At 39.4% G+C, this 5,881-nt stretch overlaps 1 long non-coding RNA gene across 1 annotated transcript; it reads left to right on the forward strand.

Moving 5' to 3' along the window:
• The first annotated feature begins 2,490 nt into the window (after positions 1–2,490).
• LOC116706072 (uncharacterized) lies at positions 2,491–5,508 on the forward strand. The gene is made up of 3 exons (XR_004336136.1): positions 2,491–2,725; positions 2,817–3,060; positions 5,058–5,508. It is a non-coding gene; the product is annotated as an uncharacterized LOC116706072 (long non-coding RNA).
• Positions 5,509–5,881: the final 373 nt, after the last annotated feature.

The following is a 5,881-nucleotide window of genomic DNA, read 5'->3' on the forward strand; positions in this document are numbered from 1 at the left end:
TTCCAACCTGGGGTTTGGGATCATCTCTCAATTATAGGATTGTGATAATAAGATGATAAACTGGATTAGAAAGGAGGAAAAACAAAATAACCGCTAGACTAAACACTAGACTGCTGGCTGTTTTATGAAATACAGTATTTTGGACGTAATGGGAGGAGAACATATCAGTGTCACTTTGCTTTAGTGTAACATAGCAGCTCAGATTAGCTGATTATGCAAGTGTGAGCATGTAAACAACACAATCGGCTTACTCTCTGCTCTTATGCATTTATTTATTTTTGATAAGGCAGTAACATTTGTGGGTATTTATTTGATAGGACAGATTAATTCAGGAAAGTGGGAGAGTGAGAGGAGGATAACATGCAGCTAAGGGCCGCGTGTCGTGACGGAACCCACGGACGCTGCGGTGAGGACTGAGCCTCTGTACACAGGGCTCACACTCTACTAGGGGAGCTACTTAGGCGCATCCAGCAGACACATTTTAAAGGCTAGTCCATAAAGTCTTCATTCAGACCCTGCGGTTCCTCTGGCTTCATACTTTCATGATACCCGACAATGTTCTTGTCTCCCTGTGCCGAGTCCTCTTCTCTATCACGAAAAGAAGTGTAATCTTTTAACACACTTTTTTCTTTTATGATAAAGGACTTTTAAGTTTCAAGTTTAAAAAATGTCATGTTTCAGCCTTCCCTTCGTCCAGAGCAAGGGCCAAGCAACAACTCTACTTTTGCAGTAGGGCTGTAACGATTTGCAATATGTAACCAAAATCGCGAACCTGTGTCGCGGAGTGTGAAGGCAGAATCGCGACACACCCCTTCCAACTCCCAGAGTTATCAGTTCAGTAACAGCCCTATTACCAGACATTATTACTTTGCAGAAATTCCACATTATAGCAACCCCAACTGGGTATTTTCAGAAAAGCATCTGCCTTTTTCACCTGCGAAAAAAAGGCTTTGGTGGACACAGAATAACAGCACAGCGTATCTGGATTTCCATATCAGGGAGTCCAAGAAAAGTCTGTATTAAGAAATTCAAAATCCTCCAATCTGCGATATGGATGTTGGCCTTAAAAAATTCACAGGAAGATCAAATGGTCTGAAGACTGAATAACAGACTAACGATTTTCATAATTCTGTCTGAGCCAGCCATCCGTTACTGGCAACACACTGCGGGATAAAAACAGCTGTTGTGTTTGGAACTACTGTTCTCACACCATCACAAACAATTAACAGGTGCGCTTTTACAACATCAGTGTGTATTAGCTGAAGAACTAATGCAAAAGCTTGGTTTTACTTGGTCTCCTATGTTTTTAGAAAGCAAAAGGAAAGACAACAAAAAATACAAGAGAAAATCATTTTCATTTCTGCCAGACTAACATAAAATAACATTTAAATGTAGTGCAGTACGATTTTGGACAAAGATTCTTGTGATTTACTTCTCTGACTCACTTTATTTTGCATATGTTAACCACAGTTTAACAAACACAATTGTATTAGTATACAGCACCACATAGAACATTTAAACAAATGTGTTCTCCAGATCCTGTAATCACTTCTTCAGAACTATTGCAACATATTTCCACACAAAACCTCTGCATGCCAAAGAAATGCCCCAGTCATAATAAAAAGGAAAGCCACAGATGTGCTTGGTATGATAAATACAGGCAAAGCTCCTTTAACAATTGGCAGAGGTGTGAATAATCAAATGAATGAATAGGACAACCGAAGCCAGCGGGCTAACCAACTTGTACATGCAAGTAGTGCTGTTTCCACAGTTCACATAGCAACAAACCTTTTGTCTTTTTAAAGGCCTCCTAATAACAATAAAACCTCACCATTAATTTTGTTCACTGCTGTTGTATCTCTGACTTCCATTGCAACATTTGCAACACACAAAACAGTGTGTTCCACCCTATGAGGGTGCACATGTGTGTCAACACACTTTCCATAAAGGTTGAAGATCGGGGTTAGCCGTTGAAACGTTTGAAATAGCAGTACGTAAAATGACTAGCTTGGTTGATGGTTGATGTTAGCAGTAAACTGATTTTAGAAAAACTCAATTCTACTAAGTTACAAATTGATAACAACAAAAGAGCTATGATAAAATGATGCTCTAAGTGCTTTAAGAGAGTAGATTCAAATATGTCAACATTTTTCTGGGTAACAGATCTGATAAACTGGAACACTATGTAATACATAAAACACTATTTTTGAGATTTGTATCTAGAATGTTCATCTGAGAATGTTCAGCCATGACATCTCTGTAGCTTCACTACGTCAAGGTGGTTGAAATTTGCCAAAGCTGTTTCTTTGTTTTTTTTCGTCATTGTTTTATTTAAAATCTAGAACCTAACATTGCTAAACCGAAGCTCTCTGGTGAGACTTTGTTGATGATTGTCTTGCCGTGAACAATGGTTAACTAGATAAACTGCTAAATGCCGACAACATCTTATCCTTGAACCATCTGAAAAACAGCTCCAGTCCCACAAAAACACTTGGTCTGCGGTATAGGTTCTAAACAGGTCATACTCTCCTGCACAATCTAATCTCTTCAGAGAGATAGAGCTCCCTGCATTTACTCAGTGAGCGAGAGGGAAGTCTGCTCCTCCTCTGTGTCTTTGATCTCTCACTTCTCCGGGTGAGGAAAACTGTTTTGTTAGCAGCAGTCAGACGGCCTCCTCCATCCCGGCGACAGAGACAACTGATCCTCCTTGAATACATCACGCACAGTAAGGAAATTCTCCAGACAGTAAGTGGAGCCACTTTTGGGCCAGACACGTATAAAACAGGGCCTTTTTCCTTTCCTTTCTCTTTTTACAGACACTGACAATCTCAAGAGTTTAGACCTTTCCATCGCCTTGTCAGTGAGGGAAGCCAAGTGCAGCGAGTGGAAACCGGATCGAAGGAGGAGAGAGCATGAAAGGTCCTGTCGACTTGTGCGTGGCCTTGCCGGACACCCGCATAAAGAGTCCTTCACTTTCTCACACAGCGGAGACGAGGCCAGGGTTGGACACTGGAAGAGCATTTGAGGCAGCCAGTGGAAATCCAGTTGGAGGATATATCGGTGTGTGGAGGGTGTAATAAACTAGCTCCTACACTTACAGTACAAGTACATATTTGAGCACTCACACATTCACACACTACTGACTTGAAAGAGTTAAACTTTCAGTGCAGGGAAGTGACAGGAGAATGCCCCCCCCCCAACCCCCTTAAAGATTATGGCACTAAATAATGAAACAACAACCTTAGAAACTTCTCAAACCACTCTGGCAGCATAATCGAGAACCATACTTGTGAGACAGACAAGCATTTAAAGTAGGCTATATTTATCTATTTATTCACTTTAACTTTTGTAAAGTCTTTGCTATGTACTGTTTGTAATGTCTTGTCTCTTGTATTCTTTGTGAAACCAAAGAAAGGTTTTTACATCTGTGGACTATAAAGTTTTTTTATATTCATATTTGTATCCACTTCCATGGCTTTGATCTACAACTCGTAGTTACTCCACAAAATAGCTTAATGGTAAGAAAAGGAAATGGACCAATGGCCAATTTGTGGTTAATGCTGCAGGATTGGTCTGAGAAGTTTCTATGGACATTTTAATACTTTTGTTTTGGAATTCATTATAGCTGATTTCAATTGTCTGTCCTTAGCAAAGAGGTAAGAGACAAACTATTCAGAACCACTTTTCAAGCCTACGGGCCTTCAGTGGTGTATTCCTTTAACACAGGAAGTTAACACTTAGCTGTAGTCATCGTTGCTTAGCTTTCAACCATAAAACATCTAGCTTGTAGTAATTCTGTCTTTTTGATGCCTGCTAGCCTCAGTTTAACAGCCACAGCTGTCACTGCTGGCCGTTTGAAATCAAAACTGCTTAACTGAAAAGCAAAACAGCCTTATACAAGAGAATTATATAAGATAAGCTCTAATGTGCCCCAAAAGTGTCCTTTTGCACAAACTCTTTGTGACCTCATACACACTGTTGATCTGGACATACACTCTTATCTCCTGCCTGTGTTGGTTGGCAGTTCTCTCAGCCTGCACACATGCCTCGGAGCTCAGCCCGCTCAGCCCGCTCAGTCCTCCACAGCGATCTGCGCGGGCCACCCACCACACCGCCAAACAAACCTAACTCTGTCAGATGTTGGTAGCAGCGTGGCAGTTTCCTGCTTTGGGCTCCATGCAGCAAACCCACAGCCAATTATCTCAGCATGGGGAAGTAGACGTGTTTACTTGGTTTTTAAAGTAACGAAGAGTGTGTTCTCAGGATGAATAGTACCCTGAAAAAATGTTTTTGTTTACTCTTGGATCAAAAGGAAAGGAAGCTGAGGGACTGCAATGATGTTTTGGTAGGTTGGTACATTTGCAATATAGGACATGTGCATTTCGCTATTGTCTGCAAATCCCATGAAAATGCCAAAGATTCTATTAATAAGTACAGTATGAGCTGCCAAAGCCTGATCTTATTCCTCTTTGCCAAAGAGCTCCATTCTTTCCCAAAACTATTAAAATCCCAAATGAGACACCCTGTTACACAAGGTGAAATGTTCCGTCTTTACAAATAACACCGGCACTATATTTTATTTTGAGTCAATCTCACATACACTGCCCTGCTGCCATAAATACTCACCAGCGCCCAAAAATCCAATTTTACTTCTGTTTAAGTCATGTGTTTTTGTTAAATAGATTGGAAATGAAACTTATATTGCTTTTTTGCTTAGGGTTCTTCAGAAAGGCGTCATTTGATTCATTGTAATTATAGAAAATACTTCTTAGAGGTTACTGAATTTGTTTAATAGCCTTCTGGTTAGCTTAACAACAGCCTTCCTCTGTACTGTATGGTTGTCTGCCCACACAAGAAGAACAGTCAGATTAGGCCAAACATTTGACCAATCCAAAGATTCTGAGCTATAAATCTGTAATCTTATTAAGATGCTATTCATTCACCTTTAAGCCAAAGATGTCTATTACAAAAGATGATTCATGCTGTTCCTTAATGTGTGCTGTTTGTTTTCCTTTCTTCCATCCATCGTTGCTTGGTCCACACTATGTGCTCGGTAGACTTTGATGCAGCAGCTGTCTGTGATCCAAGGCATCCTCATCTGGTTACCTGAGGCTGTTTTTCTGGAGATGGGATCTACCAGATGGAGAGAGGGATGACATGAAGAAACGAGAGATTTCGGATGGAGGGCTGCGGAGGACTGGCAGCACTGCGTTACGTAACGTTGATAATATTTTCAAATAGTCTTTGTTCTTCATCAATATTTTTTAAAGGAATTCATTTTATGAATGTCATTTGTCAACTGTTGCTTATTGTAAAGGTACCCACAACAGTACACTGATCAATCATTTAGCTTGTCTTTAAGTTACACTTTAACCATTTATAAACTTAAGAATTAATAGATTTTTGGTTCATGAATATTATTCCACTTCTTAAGCAAAATAAATCATTTAAAACTCTTTGCAATATCTTTAAATACATTGTCATAAAGCTGTGAAATTCTCTTGAAAAGTTGACCTCAGACAGCAATGATATAATAATTCAATAAATGCTTGATAACACACTATAATGTAGTTGTCGTATGTACTGCCGTTGTCAAGAAATGTGTCCAGGAGATCCTGTAGACCCTGGTGTATGTTGAAAACAGAGTCATCATACATCATTAAAACAACACTTATGATTTACAAAACTTAAACGTTTCAACTAAATTTAGTCCAGTTTCATCTTTTCAAACTGAGACTTTGAAAAAAAAATTGAAAAGCAAAAGCCGTACGTCTTTGTTTCATGAAATTAATTTTACTTTCATATACATTACCTGTCAAAAGTTTGGGGTCACTTAAAAATTTCCACACCACTCCATTATAGACAGAATACCAGCTGATCT

This window comes from Etheostoma spectabile, chromosome 18 (genome assembly GCF_008692095.1).
Source record: "Etheostoma spectabile isolate EspeVRDwgs_2016 chromosome 18, UIUC_Espe_1.0, whole genome shotgun sequence".
NCBI lineage: Eukaryota > Metazoa > Chordata > Actinopteri > Perciformes > Percidae > Etheostoma > Etheostoma spectabile.